General features: G+C 37.3%; 1 pseudogene; it reads right to left on the minus strand.

The window, feature by feature from the left end:
* Window positions 1–5,038: 5,038 nt before the first annotated feature.
* On the minus strand, window positions 5,039–5,721 carry LOC123862507 (high mobility group protein B1-like; annotated as a pseudogene).
* Between the last annotated feature and the right edge of the window lie 13,022 nt (window positions 5,722–18,743).

The raw sequence follows: 18,743 nt of genomic DNA on the forward strand, positions 1-18,743 counted from the left end.
TTTTTTCTTTTTCAACATTTCCTTGGTGATTCAGGTTTTTTTCTGATTCCATACAGATTTTAGGTTTCTGTGTTCCAGCACTTTGAAAACTGTCATTGGGATTTTGATCAGGATGGCATTGAAGGTATAGATTGCTCTGGGTGGCATAGACATTCTAACAATGTTTATTCTTCCAATCCATGAGCATGGAATATTTTTCTACCTTTTTGTGTCTTCTTCAATTTCTTTCATGAGGGTTCTGTAGTTCCTAGAGTATAGATCCTTTACCTCTTTGGTTAGGTTTATTCTGAGGTATCTTATGGTTTTTGGTGCTATTGTAAATGGAATTGCTTCTCTAATTTCTCTTTCTACAGTTGTGTTGTTAGTGTATAAGAAAGCAACTGATTTCTGTGCATTGATTTTGTATCCTGCCACATTACTGAATTTCTGGATGAGTTCTAGTAATTTGGGAGTGGAGTCTTTTGGGTTTTCCACATAAAGTATCATGTCATCTAAGAAAAGAGAGAGTTTGACTTCTTTGACAATTTGAATACCTTTTATTTCTTTTTGTTGTCTGATTGCTGTTGCTAGGACTTCTAGTACGATGTTGAACTATAGCGGTGAGAGTGGGCATCCTTGACGTGTTCCTGATCTTAAGGGAAAGGCTCTCAGCTTTTCCCCATTGAGGATGATATTCGCTGTGGGTTTTTCATAGATGGATTTTATGAACTTGAGGAATGTTCCCTCTATCCCTATACTCTGAAGAGTTTTAATCAGGAAAGGATGCTATATTTTGCCAAATGCTTTCTCTGCATCAATTGAGAGGACTGTATGGTTCTTCTCTCTCCTCTTATTAATGTGTTCTATCACATTGATCAATTTGCGAATGTTGAACCACCCTTGCATCCCGGGGATAAATCCCACTTGGTCGTGGTGGATGATCTTTTAATGTATTGTTGGATCCTATTAGCTAGGATTTTGTTGAGGATTTTGGAATCCATATTCATCAGGGATATCGGTCTGAAATTCTCCTTTTTGATGGGGTCTTTGCCTGGTTTGGGGATTAAGGTAATGCTGGCCTCAGAATGAGTTTGGAAGTTTTCTTTCTGTTTCTGTTTTTTGAAATCACAAAGGAGAATAGGTATTATTTATTCTTTGAATGTTTCGTAGAAACCCCAGGGAATCCATCAGGCCCTGGACTCTTGTTTTTTGGGAGGTTTTTTTTTGGGGGGGGGAGGTTTTTGATCACTGCTTCAATTTCGTTACTGGTTATTGGCCTATTCAGGTTGTCAATTTCTTCCTGTTTCAGTCTTGGCAGCTTATAGGTTTCCAGGAAGGCCTCCATTTTATCCAGATTGCTCAGTTTCTTGCCATATAGTTGTTGATAATAATTTCTAATAATTGTTTCTATTTCCTTGGTGTTAGTCGTGATCTCTCCCCTTTCATTCATAATTTTATTAATTTGGGTTTTTTTTTTCTTTTGGATAAGTCTGGGCAGTGGTTTATCGATGTCATTAATTCTTTCAAAGAACCAACTTCTAGTTTTGTTGATCTGATCTCCTGTGTTTCTGGTTTCTATTTCATTGATCTCTGCTCTACTCTTAATTATTTCTCTTCTAATGCATGGCTTAGGGATCATTTGTTCCTTTTTCTCTAGTTCTTTAAGGTGTAGAGTTAATTGGTGAATTCGGGATTTTTCTATTTTTTTCAGTGAGGCGTAGATGGCTATGTATTTCCCCCTTAGGACCACCTTTGCAGTATCCCATAGGTTTTGGACCTATGTGTTTCGTTCTCATTGATTTCCATGAATTGTTTAAGTTCTTCTTTGATTCCCTGGTTGACTCAAACATTCTTGAGCAGACTGGTCTTTAGCTTCCAAGTGTTTGAATTTCTGCCAATTTTTTTCTTGTGATTGAGTTCCAGTTTTAGAGCATTGTGGTCTGAGAATATGCAGGGAATAATCTCAATCTTTTGGTATCAGTTGAGACCTGATTTGTGACCCAGTATGTGGTCTATTCTGGAGAAAGTTCCATGTGCGCTTGAGAAGAATGAGTATTCTGTTGTTTTAGGGTGGAATGTTCTGTATACATCTATGAGGTCCATCTGGTCCAGTGTGTCATTCAAAGCTCTTATTTTTTTGTTGGTTTTCTGCTTAGATGATCTGTCTATTGCTGAAAGTGGAGTATTGAGGTCTTCTACAATTAACGTATCAATATGACTCTATTTTTGTTAACATTTGGCTTATGTAGATGGCTGCTCCCATGTCGGGGGCATAGATATTTACAATTGTTAGATCTTCTTGTTGGATAGACCCTTTAAGAATGATATAGTGTCCTTCTGTGTCTCTAACTACAGACTTTAGTTTAAAATCTAATTTGTCTGATATAAGAATTGCTACCCCAGCTTTCTTTTGAGGTCCACTGGCATGGATGATGGATTTCCATCCCTTCACTTTCAGTCTGGATGTATCTTTAGGTTCAAAATGAGTCTCTTGTGGACAGCATATGGATGGGTCCTGTCTTCTTACCCAATCTGAAACCCTGTGCCATTTTATGGGAGCATTTAGGCCATTCATGTTGAAAGTGATTATTGAAAGATATGAATTAATTGTCATCATGTTGCCTGTGAAGACGTTGTTTTTATAGATTGTCCCTGTAAATTTCTGTTCTATATCACTCTTGGGGTCTTTCTCCTTTTATAGAATCCCTCCCTTAATATTTCTTGCAGGGCCGCCTTAGTGGTCACATATTCCCTCAGTTTCTGCTGCTCTTGGAAGCTCTGCATCTCTCCATCCATTCTAAATGACAGCCTTGCTGGGTAAAGTATTCTTGGCTTCATGTTCTTCTCATTTAGTACCCTGAATATGTCTAGCCAGGCCTTTCTGACTTGCCAGGTCTCTGCAGATAGGTCTGACGTTATTCTGATGTTCCTCCCTCTGTACGTAAGGAGTCTCTTCCCCCTAACTACCCTTAAGATGGTTTCCTTGGTTCTAAGATTTGCAAGTTTTACTATTACATGCCGGGGTGTTGGCCTGTTTTCCTTGATCTTGGGAAGGGTCTTCTCTGCCTCTAGGATGCAAATATTTGTTTTATTCCCCAGATTAAGGAAGTTCCCAGCTACGATTTGCTCAAATATATCTTCTGGTCCTCTCTCTCTCCACTCCCTCCGAGATTCCAATTATTCTGACACTGGAACACTTCACGGTGTCACCTATTTCTCTGAATCTATTTTCATGGATTCTTAGTTGTTTTTCCCTGACCTCCTCTTTTCCCTTTTTATCTATTAAATTGTCTTCCAGGTCACTAATTCGTTCTTCTGCCTCACTTACCCTAGCTGTTAGATTATCTAGATTAGTTTGCATCTCACTGATAGCATTTTTAAGTTCTGCCAATTCAATTTTCATTTCTGTCCTTAGAGACTCTATGTTGCCATTAATTGATTTCTCCATTCTAGCTATTGTCTTCACAATTGCTAGCCTGAATTCCATCTCCAACATCTTGGCTATATCTGCATCCATTTGTAAATATGCAGCATAAATCATAATCTCTGAGTCTTTCCTATTTTGGGGGTTCCTTCTCCTACTCATTCTGTTGATGGGTGGTTGAGGGAATGTATAGAGTCCAAATTATTGACCAGAACCCAAGCAAGATGCACCTGTTTTCTTGGGGCCTTAGGGTTGCTGGCCTCTTGTTTTCCCAGGCTGTCTTCTGGGGGAGGGTCCTGCCACACTGTTACTCAGGCAACCCTGTTTGGGCATAGTTGCCCTGCACGTTTGGTGGGGGATGGGTTCAGTGGGAACCAGTTTTTTGGGGCTTTTGTTCTCTGGTGGCTTTCCCTGAGGTTTTCCACCTCTCTTCTGAGAGTCAGAGCAGAAGAGACCATTTCCAACCCTCCACCTCAGAGCAGAGAGATCGCAGTCTGTTCTTCAGTGAGCTCTCCAGGCTACACTGTCTCCGTTTCTGTCCGTGCTGCTATAAACTGCAGCGTCCTGGGTTATGCACCCCTCTGCAGCACTCCCAGTCCTGCCTCCATGTCGGGGCACGTCTCTGCCTTTTGTGCTTCTAAAATCGCCAGCTGTTCCCAGTTCGTAGGCGTGACCGTGCTGCTCGGGTTTCCATCCTGGGGGCAGCCCTTAAGTCCTTTCCCTGCCACTACTGGTCTGTGAGTCTGTGCCCTGCCCCCAGAGTGAGAGGCTGTTGCTCACTGGCGGTGTAGGATCCCCATGGCCAGGCTCCCTCCTGCTGCCATTATCCTCCAATATCTTCCTATGGAATCATGGCTCCCCACTTTGTACCTTGAAACCAACTGCCTGTGATATTTTGTTTGTAGAGATCCAGATCTTCTTACATATCAGGCTGATTTCGTGGGTGCTCAGAGTGGTCAGGTAGATATCCAGCTCAATTCTGGGGACCGGTTGTAATAGGGTTCCCTACTCCTCTGCCATCTTTTCTACCTCCTAGGTAAAATCATTTTATACAAATGAATTTTTAATCATGGCTTTTTGGGTTGAAAATCCTGTTATATAAAGTTTATCTGTATTACATGGTAGCACATGCACACACACAACCACACAGGCACACACAGAATCACACAAATATTTTTTAAAGATTGATTGATTTCTGAGTCAACAAAACAGCTGCAACTTTTTTTTTTTTTTTTGCAATTACAGAGTGGTATTCAGTTAACAGAACAATTATTTCATAGAAGCTGCATCAGAGACAACTGAAGATGAAAACCTAACATCCCCATATATAACTAATTTGCGCTGTGCACCAACAAGAAACTGCTTTAAATTCTCATGCCAATTTATAACCCCCATACTGTACCAGGCAAGGTTAGCGGCTATTGAAAATACCAGGACAGGGCTATCTAATGACATATTCGGTAGTGTGTTAACTATACAAAAAAAAAAAAAAAAAAAAAGACACTGTACAGTTTAAAAACAAATCTTATGCAGCTTTACATTTTAATTTTTTTTTTTTTCTTTAAAAGGAGTGACTTGTGTACGGGGGGTTAAATGCTTTATAGTCAAGGAAAAAAAAACTGTGCTAGAACCAACTTATTCATCTCCATCTTCATCTTCTTCATCTTCCTCATCTTCTTCCTCTTCCTTCTTTCTCTTGCTCTTTTCAGTCTTGACAACTCCCTTTTTTGTTGCATCCTCTTTCCTTTAGCTCTGTATGCAGCAGTATCCTTTTCATATTTTTCCTTGAGCTTAGCAGCGTTCTTTTCATAAAGCTGCTTGTCATCTGCAACAGTGTTATTCTACATCTCTCCCAGTTTCTTTGCAACATCACCAATGGATAGGCCAAGATGTTCTCCTTTGATTTTGGGGTGAAACTCAGAACAAAACAAAAGAAAGGCTGAAGGAGGCCTCTTGGGTGCATTGGGATCCTTGAACCTCTTTTTTGTTTCCCCTTTAGGGGAGATATAAGTTTTCATTTCTCTTTCACAGCTGGCCTTGTCTGCCTTTGCCATGTCTTCAAATTTTCCTTTCTTTTTAGCAGACATGGTCTTTCTGAGCACTTCTTAGAAAACTTAGAAGTTGACTGTAGCATCTGGGTGCTTCTTCTTATGCACCTCTTGGTAAGTTTGCACAAAGAATGCATATGATGAAATTTTGCCTCTCGGCTTCTTAGGATCTCCTTTGCCCATGTTTAATTATTTTCCTCAGCAAGGCACAGGGTTGCCCAGTGCCCATCTGGTTCTCACTTGCCCCGGTGCTGTCTCTATGGAGCTCAATGTACTTCAATCTACTTATTTATTTTTGAGAGAGAGAGAGAGAAAGCACGACCGCAAGGGGGAGGTGCAGAAGGAAAGGGAGAGAGAGGCTATCAAGCAGAGTCCCTACTGAGGGCAGAGCCTGACTTGGGGCTTGATCTCACGACCCTGAGTTTATGACCTGAGTCAAAATCAAGAGTCAGAAACTTAACCGGGTGAGCCACCCAGGAGCCCCCCACACAATTTTTAGAAGACTGACCATGTAAATTATCTTTGTAGGTAGCAAACTAAGATTTCTTCTTAACTGGAGTTGAATTTTCTAAGACTAACACTTGCTGGGGCCTGTTTACTTTTAACAAATTACTTTCCAGAAAGTAGAAACCAATATTCCAGAATTATGTGGCCATTGCATCATGTGTCTAAATTTACAGTTTATGAAATAGGGACCTGGGGAATCTCAGCTCAAGGAGGAATAGTACAAATACTAGCATCAAGGCCTACCAGTCCAAAGCTCTTCCTTTCTACTGTGTGCTAGTGCTTCCATTCTCTACTATCATATCTTTTTGTTTATTCAGAGGATGGCTTCCTCATGGTCTTTGATTTGATTGAGAACCACAGTACTGGCAAGCCAAATTCACTAAGTTGTTTTTTCCTGTAGTACATATAACAAAGCAGAATGTTTAAATGAACCATCTTACCAATCTCTTTAAAACCTCTGGTGTCAGAAATACTATTTCAAGCTTGTTTCATTCAAGATGTGTTAAATTCAAAGAGAAGTGTGTAAGATCACAGGATGGGGTTAAGACACCCTAAAGGGATATGCACTGACTTTTCTTCAGTTCACATGGAGAGTAATACCAGTTATCCTGACTTGAATAAAAATAACACTGTAATTAATGAAAAGAAGTATTTTGCTTGGGACCTAGAATTGACTATGATCTCCATCTTGTGAGTGTTTGATTTGTCAGACTTTAAAGCAAAAATGTGTACAAAGGGACACCTGGGTGGCTCAGTGGGTTAAGCGTCTGCCTTCGGCTCAGGTCATGGTCCTAGGATCCTGAGATTGAGTCCTGCATTGGGCTAAGTGCTCAGCAAGGAGCCTGCTTCACCCTCTGCCTGTTTCTCCCTCTGCCTGCCACTCCCCCTGCTTTTGCTCTCTTTCTCTTTCTGACAAATAAATAAATAAAATCTTAAGAAAAAAATGTGTTACAAAAAGTAAAGTGCCTAAGTTTAAGAGTAGAATAAAAATTTAATCTTATATTTGTATTGTGCTATACAGTTTTTAAAAGCAATTCCAAAAGTCTTTTTTACAATTTTGGAACCTCATAACAGCTGTGTGAGATAGGCAGCACAGGTGTGTTTTTTATAGGCAATGCAAGTTTTGTTGTTGTTTAAAGATAGTACAGCTAAAACCCAGGGACACTGAACCAATTTGGTAGTAAGTGGCTGTAACAGGACTAGGATCTAAGTCCTCTCACTTGTGAGTCAGTATGCTTTCTAATATTATTTATATTTCTTAATTAAAGTAAATAATCTCCATTATCAATGTTTTCATGTTCCAACTACAGATCTATAGATAACTGTATTAATAGGAATGGTACATAAAACTCTATAATTCAAAACTGAATGTAGATGACCTATTAAGTAGAAGCTACAACTTTTTGAAAGATTTATTTATTTATTTATTTGAGAGAGAGAGAGAGCATGTACTTATGAGCAGGGGGAGGGGCAGAGGGAGAGGAAGAGAGAGAGAATCTCAAGCAAACTTCCCGCTGAGCATGAAGCCCAATGTGAGGCTCCATCTCATGACCCTGAAATTATGACCTGAGTCTAAATCAAGAGTCAAATGCTTAACTGACTGAGCCACCAAGGTGCCCCAGAAGCTATAAATTTTATCGAAGAGCTATCATATGTATACTCCTTTTTATGGGACCCAAAATGCCAAGTAATCTTGAATAATTGTTATAAGTTTTGCCATGTGAGATCCAACATATACAGAGATTTGGGTCATTAGAATGAAGTTGATTTTGAAAATGAAAGGAGAGAGAAATGAGAGAGAGTTTTAATAACCCATGGTGCAGCAAAAACTGTCAGGAATGACTTATCAGTTTTATCCAGGAAAGTCAAAAAGAAGACAACATGTAGAAATCAAAGTAAACAAGCCCACAGATCCTCTACTCTCATTTAAGAATACCCACTTGAGATTCAGCAATAATTATCTAGAGATTCTGCTCCTTATATGTTAGTGGTTTAGTTGATTTAAAAGAAAAGGTGCTACTCTTCTTGGGTTTTTAGGGAACCAGTGAAAATTAAATATTTTTGTGCCAGGTACCAGGGAATTGAACTATAACATGGGAGTTATAGCCCCTGGTATAAATAAGGAAGTGAGAAGTAGACTTTGAGCTATTATTGTTAGAAAGGCATATGTAAATGTGATACAGAGCACAAGATTTAAAAAACAAAGAGTTCACTTTGGGCTCAGTAAATAAGATCAATGACAAGAAAAAGGGAAAATTCACCTCCTATGTGCTCTCATAGCATAATGGATTCTCCCGTTACCTCTTCATACTTAATCCTCTTATTTGTCTGCCATTCCGAACAGACTGGAAAATCTGTGAGGTCATGAAACATGTCCATATTGTTCTCTGCTTTATCCTTAATGCCTTGTATGGTGCCAGACATACCGTAAGATTTCAAACATACCTGTTAATGGAAAGAAGGGAGGAAAAAAGGAAGAAAGACAGGACAGAGGGTTGGAAAAGGGGAGGAAAGAATGGATGGTGAGAGAGACCTAGAAGAGAAACAAATTCACCTGAGACTGGTATTGTTATACTTAATTGCATTTATACAATATATCTGCTTAAATGTTTACTCTTCTTGATTGGAATGTAGACCAAACAGCATTAAAATATTATGCCATGTACTTTTCTGCATGTATGATTCAATAAAGAGTAAAAATGTACCTTTGAAAAAAATCCTATAAAATATATTTAAATTACAGACTCATAGGGGGCACTATTTTTTTAAATGAATTTTCCCTGCAGTAACTTTAAACTTCAAGTTTTTTCCTATAATAATATGTTAATGCCTGCTCTAAGAATATGCCACCAGTTCCCTATAGACATTCCATTCTATATTCAGAAATAAGCTTAACATTCCAAAATATGAAGCCAGTTCTGCTCTTCTATCTGCCAATGACTATGGAGAACTTGATAGGCTCTTTCACTTTTTCTCCCTCATGTGCTTCAGATGCACTGAGACTTAAATGAAAATCATGCACTTATCTATTTCTCTTTGTCTCTGTTTATAGTTCTATTGGTAAGGTTGTTTTCATCTATCAGATAGTTCACAACTTTTACTTTGGAACTGAGAAGCTGCTTGTGTATATAAAATATGAGGTCAAAAGCAAAGTTTTGACTAAGTAGCTAGGGCTTTGAAATTATTGCAACACCCAGCAGAACTAGGAAGTCAAGACATGTTGGTTTCCCAGTTCCTTGGTCCAAGAAAAACATTGATTTGACTTATAGGGAGCTAAGCTGAAGAATATTGGAAGTGATTATTTTTCCTCCTTCTGTGATATTGAAATTAAAATGTGCTCATTTCCAGAAGCCACTTCATATAACTCATGTTAAGTTATCATACCAAATTCCAACACTTACTAACTCAGATTCTTTCACTAGTCCTTTTAAGGCTAGTTTCCTCATGGGATTTAATAATTGTGTTTTAAAAATCACCAGCTATAAATACAGTTAGCTTCATGAGTATATTCAAACTTTAAGCATTTAAAAATAGTTGTTACAGGGCGCCTGGGTGGCTCAGTCGGTTAAGCGACTGCCTTCGGCTCAGGTCATGATCCCAGGGTCCTGGGATCAAGTCCCACATCGGGCTCCCTGCTCTGCGGGGAGCCTGCTTCTCCCTCTCCCCCTCCCCCTGCCTGTGTTCCCTCTCTCGCTGTGTCTCTCTCTGTCAAATAAATAAATAAATCTTTAAAAAAAAATAAAAATAGTTGTTACAGAACATCATATTTTTTAAAAGATTTTATTTATTTATTTGAGTGAGCAAGGTGGAGGGAAGAAAATGAGCAGGGGGGTGGGCAAAGGGAGAAGCACATTCCCTGCTGAGCAGGGAGCCTGATGCGGGCTCCATCCCAGGACCCTGAGATCATGACCTGAGCCAAAGATAGCCACTCAACCAACTGAGCTACCCAGGTGCCCCCAGAATATCATATTTTAAAGTTATGTTTAGCTATTTTTGGAAAATACCAAACATATGCAAAAGTAGAGGGAATAGTGTTCCAGTCACCTAAACCCCCAAAACTTCAATAGCCCTCTTGGTTCATCTATACTTCCACTCATTCCACTCCTTTTTGCCCTGGGATCATCAAAACTTTAAATAAAGTGTGTTCAACTACTTTAAAATTATATTTTCCCAAAGATGAGTATTTAAAACCATGGTAACAAAATGTATAATGTGACAAATTACATGTACCTATACCTTAGATGAATATTAAGGTGATTACATTGCAGTAATAAGTTATAGACTTTAAAGTAGCATTTGTTACAATACGATAAAATTAACATATAGAAATATTACATATAGAAATTCACAAGCAAGTATATATGAAATATTTACATCTTCTATAGTTCTGTTTTTAGATCTCAACTTTTTCTTTAAGGTCAACTGATTCTCAATGTCTGCTTTTGATGTAAAAATAATTATTAAGCCTTTCAAGATCATGCCTTTTAAAATATATTAAATAGCTTATCCAAAGACATGGACATGGTCAAAAACAGAAACATAATTGGTATTAAAGAGCTTCAAAACTCAAATACTCTAGTCAGACCACTGTAATAGTTCTCTTGTCATTACAGTTATCAGGAAAGGTGCCTGATGACTTTCTGTTTTGATATTCCAAGGACTAAATTATTATTATTTACTCTATAGACATATCAGGTGGGAATGTTTTTTTTTTTTTTAGCAATATCTCAATTATTTGGAAATAAGAGGGAGAAAATATGAGAAAGTTTTAAAAAACAATATTTGTAGAAGCCAATTATAGAAGAAGAAAAACAATATTATTTCATTATGCAGTTATGTTAAAGCACTTTAGCAAAATTCACTGGGTACATAGTATATTTTATTTAGGTTCTATGATAAATAGTCTAGAAAGATTAAGTAAGAGGTACTTTTTGTGTAGTTAATGACAGATAAGCTTTGTTCCCAAAGAAAGAACAGTTTAAAAGCACATGGTATATTTAAGGCCAATGAGAAGACTTTATCTCTACAATCTTTTATTGGAAATCATTGTGAAGATTTCTTCCTAATGGCATTAACTGCTAAGCACATATGTACACTGCCCTAAAATGGAAGTAAATCTTTTTGTTCAAGTTATTTTTCAAAGTATTAGTAACATGTATTTATTTATAATTCATTTACAAACTGCAAGAAGGTACTGTAGCTAAAGTATTACATAAATTTATATTGACCACTTTGCTACTTAAAAAGCAAAATTAAATATCTTTTATAAAAGTAGATTTGGAAGTACAGTAAAAATATGCAAAGGAAATTGAGAGTGCTGCTTAGTAAAATGCTCCAGTTTAAAATAAGTTCTATAGGAACATTATCAACAATAGCCAAATTATGGAAAGAGCCCAAATGTTCATCGACTGATGAATGGATAAAGAAGAGGTGGTATACGTGTGTGTGTGTGTGTGTGTGTGTGTGTGTGTGTGTATATATATATATTAGAATATTACTTAACCATAGAAAAGAATGAGATCTTGCCACTTGCAATGACATGGATGGAGCTAGAAAGTATTATTCTAAGCAAAATAAATCAGTCAGAAACACAAATACAGTATGATTTCACTCATATGTGGAATTTAAGAAACAAAACAAATGGTCATAGGGGAAAAAAAGAGAGAAGCAAACCAAGAAACAGACTCTTAACTATAGAGAACAAACGGATAGTTACCAGAGGGGTGGTAAGTGGGGGGAAGGGTTAAATAGATAATGGGCATTAAGGAGGGAACTTGTGATGAGCAGTGGGTGTTGTATGTAAGTGTTGAAACACTAAATTGTACACCCAAAACTAATATTACACAGTATGTTAACTAAGTGGAATATAAATAAAAACTTTAAAAAATAAGTGTTCTAGTTGAGATAGAAATGTAACATCAGGATTTCAGCAAAAGTATAAAGATGGACTTTCTTTCTGAAATCTCTTGATGTACCCTCTCTCCTTATTGCCAACCTTCTGTATCTGCATGCTGCCCTGAGCTCCTTCTATCAGAGAAAAATGCCACTAATGTGATACTGATTTAATGGATTAACTCTCCAGGGACATTTGCATTTTATTTTATTTTTTTTTTTAAAGATTTTATTTATTTATTTGACAGAGAGAGAAGCAGCAAGAGAGGGAACACAAGCAAGGGGAGTGTGAGAGGGAGAAGCAGGCTTCCCGCGGAGCAGGGAGCCCGATGCGGGGCTCGATCCCAGGACCCTGGGATCATGACCTGAGCCGAAGGCAGACGCTTAACGACTGAGCCACCCAGGCGCCCCGGGACATTTGCATTTTAAAAGGCCACCATAAAAAGGGCCATATTTAACCCAAAGGAGCTCAAGTTTAATACATATTCCTGTCAGTGAAAGATTTACTATAATTTCAGTTTTGTGTTTTAAAAGTATAGGAATTATCATTTTGTGTTCACTTTAGTTTCGCAGGGCCACACACTGTGAGCATCACACTTACATGAGGGTTACAGATAACTAATTTATTTTATTTTTTTTATTATGTTATGTTAGTCACCATACATCATTAGTTTTTGATGTAGTGATCCACGATTCATTGTTTTCATATAACATCCAGTGCTCCATGCAGTACGTGCCCTCCTTGATACCCATCACTGGGCTAACCCATCCCCCACTCCCCTCCCCTCTAAAACCCTCAGATTGTTTCTCAGAGTCCATAGTCTCTCATGGTTCATCTCTCCCTCCGATTCCCCCCTTCATTTTTCCCTTCCTTCCCCTAGTGTCCTCCATGCTCTTCCTTATATTCCACAAATAAGTGAAACCATAGGATAATTGACTTTCTCTGCTTGACTTATTTCACTTAGCATAATCTCCTCCAGTCACATCCATGTTGATGTAAAAGTTGGGTATTCATCTTTTCTGATGGCTGAGTAATATTCCATTGTATATATGGACCACATCTTCTTGACCCATTCATCTGTTGAAGGGCATCTCGGCTCTTTCCACAGTTTGGCTATTGCGGACATTGCTGCTATGAACATTGAGGTGCATATGGTCCTTCTTTTCACTGCATCTGTGTCTTTGGGGTAAATAGCCAGTAGTGCAATTGATGGGTCATAGGGTAGCTCTATTTTTATTTTTTTTTAAAGATTTTATTTATTTATTTGAGACAGAGAGAATGAGAGAGAGAGAGAGCACATGAGAGGGGGGAGGGTCGGAGGGAGAAGCAGACCCCCCGCTGAGCAGGGAGCCCGATGCGGGACTCGATCCAGGGACTCCAGGATCATGACCTGAGCCGAAGGCAGTCGCTTAACCAACTGAGCCACCCAGGCGCCCGGGTAGCTCTATTTTTAATTTTCTGAGGCACCTCCACACTGTTTTCCGAAGTGGCTGTACCAACTTGCATTCCCACCAACAGTATAAGAGGGTTCCCCTTTCTCCACAACCTCTCCAAGATCACTAATTTAAAGCTATCACTTCCACATGACATTCTTTGGAATATCTTTTACATTTTCTGGACTGTGAGCTCCTTGAGAGTTGAGACTCTGCCTTATTTATTTTGGCATTAGTAGTATGTGGCACAGCCTGGCAAATAAGAAATAATTAATGCTTGTGGAATGAATAAATGTATAAACAAGTAGAGACTTGTCTATTTACCATATAGATCCTCAATGTGATCTCACACAAATCAGTTTAACAGAATGTAAATCATAAAAATACCTAATATATATTAATACTATGTATTAACTATCAAGCCTGTTACAATTAATTCTGTGTGTGTGTAACTTGCATATGTGTACATCTCCCTGTAAAATAGTAGGACATACATATATATTGGTCTCTGTTAATGGTTCCTGGCACAGAGTTCCTAAAACCTTTATGATTTTCTAAGTGGCAAGAGTACTAGGAACATCTTTTGTTCTAATCTGGCCTCTGACCCTGGTTCCTGACACAGAGCTAACTTCTTAGGAATTTCCTGGGTGATAGCAGTTTTCTTTTGTTCTAATGAAGTGACTCTTGGTGGGCTTCTGGATGGGATCTTGCCACCAGAGAGACCAAGCTATGATTCTAAGTAGATGATGTCAGAACTGGATTGAATTGTAGGATACCCAGCTAGTATAAGAGAATTGGTCTGTGTGGAAATAAACCCAGAGAAATTGTTGTCAAAAATGTTGCAAGTGTGGTAGTACTGTGAGAATAAAGGAAAATAGGACTTTTTCCTAGACATTACCCCACTGGTGAATATGTTCTTTTAGAACAGAGAACATGTCATGTTCATCTTTATAATTCACAAGCATGGGGCCTGACACATAGTAGGTATTCAATTCGTTTTTCCCGAATAAATGATTGATGGACCATATAGAGAAATTAAAAATCACTGAGATATAATTTATATTTAACTCATGAAGATTTCTTATTCTGTTCCAAGTAACTTTGGAAAACCTGATACTACTGTTTAGGACTATTAGCTGATTTGAAAATTTATATTCAAATGATAATAATCAGTAGTGTTGTGTAAACCATAGATGTGAAGGAGAGAGAACAAAGCAGAGGTGGTATTTCTCCCACCCCTTAAAATCTTTTATTTCACTTAGTTTAGTATTCTCACCAATTACTGAGATGTAATAGAATTATATGGGGCTGATGATACTTCAAAAATGCAAAATACAAAGTGAAATATACACCTAAGAGGCAAAACCCACCATAGGCATCTTATTATTTCATAAACAGAATATGAATTAATAATGCAATTCCATGTGATAAAAAATGTGGTGATCCTTGTATGCATTAACAGAAGCTAGAAATATTCTTTCTATATTTATGTCTCCCTATCTATTTACCTATGACTTCCAATCACTTCCAAGAATCTTGTGATCTATAGTCTAGTATTACTGTTATTTTATTGGTGATCAAATTAAGAGTAACCATGTTAAAGCAACTTGCTCAAGTCACACAGATATAAAGTTCATTTTTTGCTAGATCATGATGCCTCTAGAATAGTTCATGAGCCTACCCAACATTCTCCTGTACAAAACCTACTCATTTCCTAAATCTCTCTGCTTCAGTTCATGCTGTTTCTCCTGCTGGAATGACATTCCTGGTCCCTCTTCATATGTCTGAATTGTATCTGTTTTTCAAAGATGACTACAAGCCCATTTTATCCTTGGAGATTTTCCAATAATTCCCACCATGTCCCTTAGTGTAGTAGGCAGTATTCTAAATATGGACACCCAAGATTCCTGTCCCCTGGTTATTCAATCAAACATTAATCTATTTTCTGAATGGATTTTGCAGATGTAATTAAAATTACAAGTCAATTAATTTTAAGATAAGATTAACTCTGTGGGCCTGACCCAATCAGATAAAGCCTTTAGAAGCAGAGAATTTTCACAGAAGTCAGAGATTCAAAGCACAAGGGGATTTGGTGTATCATTCCTGGCTTGAAGCTGGATGAAACCAAAAAAAAATGTTGACAACATCTAGGGGCTGAAAGCAGTTTCCAATTGATAAACAGCAAGGAAACAGAGACCTCTGTCCTATAATCACAAGGAGCTGAATTCAGACAACAACATAAATGAGATTTGAAACAGATTCTTCACTGGAGTCTCCAGATAACAGCCCAAGGTAACTGACACCTTCATTTTGGCCTTGTGAGACCAATAACAGAGAAACCACGTAAGCCTACCTGTACTTTTTTTTTTAGGAAATATGCATTCCTTTTATTAAAAACACAATTACATACAATTAGTCTGGAATTTGTTAAGCTACCATTCACCTTTTTTTTAAAATTTTATTTTATTATGTTATGTTAATCACCATACATTACATCATTACTTTTGACTTATAGTACTAACTACCAGCTAGTAAATTTGTGTTGTTTTAAACCATTACATTTGTGGCATTTTGTTATGCAGTGATTATGCTTGATTTAAATCAACACCTGAGTATATTACAATTATTTACATAATGTATGTGAAAATTTTTAAATATTGATAATCTTGAATCTTTTTCTACATGGCAGTCTTAACTCCTAAATATGCTTTAAGCTGTTTTAGAGCACAGACCATGTTTTATAATTAAAAAAAATTAGAACCTTTACCACTGAGATAAGCATATCACTACACTCAATAAATAATTGATAAAGTGAACATAATATAAACAGACTGTCCAACTCATCAGCCTTGGCTTTCATTCTTGAAATATTATAAAAGAAGCTGCTGGGATTCTTAGCTATTTGTCATGAAACTATTTTTGTAAAGAAGTAGGCAGTTTAATTTGAAAGACCATGTATCAATAGCTAAGATTCTCCATAGTAGGGAATATATGTGCTTTACTAAAGAATTAACATATGCTAGTTTAATATAGTGCTGTAATTAAGGTTCACATGGATGCTGTAGATTTTATTATTATGCTTGCTGCCAAGGCAACCATATGTACTATGTTCAAAAAGGTTGAGTTTTTTTTCCTCTCCTAAGTGAGAAAAAAAAAAAAAGCTTACTTAGAAACCTATTTAGAAAGGAACAACCTGGAATTTTTAAAAGCTGGTATTTCACTTCATCTTATCAAAAGTCATTCCCCCCAAAATGTCAAATCTAAAAGCACCAGCTTTTTAATCAGCCCATTTATTTATTTTTCAAGGATTGCTTTTGTTTGTGTGGGGGGGGGATTTAGGACTCCAGTTTTATTTCTTTACCTCCTCCTCCACACTGGAGAAAATACCACATTCATACACATACTCATCTGAATATACAACAAACATTTCCATATTATGACATTGTTTTTATACAGTCATATCCTAAGAATGAACTTTATATATTCCAGTGACTATATTTACTACTTTCAATAAGTCAAATAAGGCACAGTTTAAAAATTTGGGCATTTTGTCATATTACCATAGTTATCTTGAGTCATTGACAAATAATGTGGTTTATTCCCATTATCAAACACTTAAGCAAAGAATGTATTAGAGAAAAGGCAACAAGCTTTGTACAAAGAGAAATCATGCATGACTGATCAATTATGATTCTTCCAGGGAGAAAATACGCATGCAGATAAAGGGAGTCCAGTAGCTATAATCTACTTAGATTCCCCCAAAAAACCTTAAACTAGATTCTACATCTTCAAAGACTGCTGAAAAACAAAGTGAAACAAACAATAAACAAAAACATACCACTAGAGAAAATTATGAAATCACAAAGGAAGAGAGCAAGAGAAGAAGAAAGGAACAAAATAATTACAGAATAGCCAGAAGACAATGAATACAATGGCAATAGTCCACAAACAACAACAACAACAAACTACCTTCATCGCAGAATAGAGGATTGGGTTTGATTTAGGAAACAAATAGGCATTTCTAAAATAGAAAAGCAGCAGGGTTCCCTTGGATCTGGGTAGTTAACAATTTATAAATGATCCTGAGGTAGGGCATGGTAAAGTCTTCAAGCCAGCAAATATCTGCAAGCTCTTTGGGGCAGTTAAATGGTCAAGGAATGGAGGGAAACCTAGAAAGGCACTGTGGCTGTGCAAAGTGGCAATGTGGGAAAATCTTTAGGGAAATATCTAAGTTGTACCCAAAGAAAACTCAAGAAAGGATCTGGGAGTCAACAGAAACTATTTCCCAGAGACATTTGCTCAGGGTGTTGTTGAGGGAAGGGAGAGAGAGAAGATGGAAAATGAGAAGGAGAAAGGAAGGCAAAAATAAATAGTTGGTGTACTTCATTAGAAGAGGAATGAGATTGAAAAAATGGCAAACATTCTCCCTTTTATTGGAGATTATTTTTGTTGCAGTATCAGACAATTCTGATTGGTAAACTAAAGATTGTACAAAAAAATAAAAGAAACAGATCAAGAACATGGGCAGATTGTTTCCAAAAATGAATATTGATGGGAGGTAATGACTAAGATGAGGACATAATTTACTTTTTTTCAATTTTAATTTACTGAATCCCTGAATACTAGAATGAAACAGATAAAATTTGAGAAAAGTTCAGCAAAGAAAAAAAATACACTGAAGACCTACACCCTACAGTGAAGAATAGATCTATGGAAACTCTTCTTGCCAGAGGTTTTTTACTTCATGTCTTTCTCAAGTAATAGACTTTTATTTCTAACTGCTTACTTGATACCTCTGCTCAATTCTTACACAGACACATTAAAGTTAACATCTATAAAACCAAATCCTTTTCTCCCTCCATACTTGCTTTTCTCCCCTTGTGTGCCCTTCTCACTGAGTAGCATCTCATGATCCTTTTCAGTACCTTCCTGTCCCCAAAATCCCTCTGCTTTTGGCATAGCCAAACATTTTCAAATCCTGAAAGTTTGACTGCTGAATTATGCTCCAAATCTGAGCCTACTTCTCCATTCCTTTTGCCACCACCTTGGTCCAATCCCTAATCATAGTTTGCCTGGACTATGTTAGGAAATTCCTAAACTGTCTAATCTGTTTCTACTCTTTCATTTTTCCTCTTTCAAAATCACCTTGCACCTAATTTCAAGACTTACCTTTAAAATTTGTATTTGGTCATGTGATTCTCTTACAAAATAATTTTCAAAGGTCTCCTAATGCTCATGGAATAACTTCTAAACTACTTACTCTACCATTTAAGCTCTAACACAGTCTGGTCCTAACCACTTCATCTCCTGTCTAACCTAACCACTGTTTTCCACTCCAGGGTCCCTAAGCTCTAGGCATGAAGTACTTACACTTTCCAGAATACTCCATGAACTTACATGTTCAAATTTCTATTATAACATTCTACCCCTTCTTATTATAGTTAATTATTCCTCGAAAG

The sequence above is a fragment of the Mirounga angustirostris genome, unplaced genomic scaffold, assembly GCF_029215605.1.
Source record: "Mirounga angustirostris isolate CCGP_5_RB_7025 unplaced genomic scaffold, mMirAng1.0.hap1 SCAF_11, whole genome shotgun sequence".
Lineage (NCBI taxonomy): Eukaryota > Metazoa > Chordata > Mammalia > Carnivora > Phocidae > Mirounga > Mirounga angustirostris.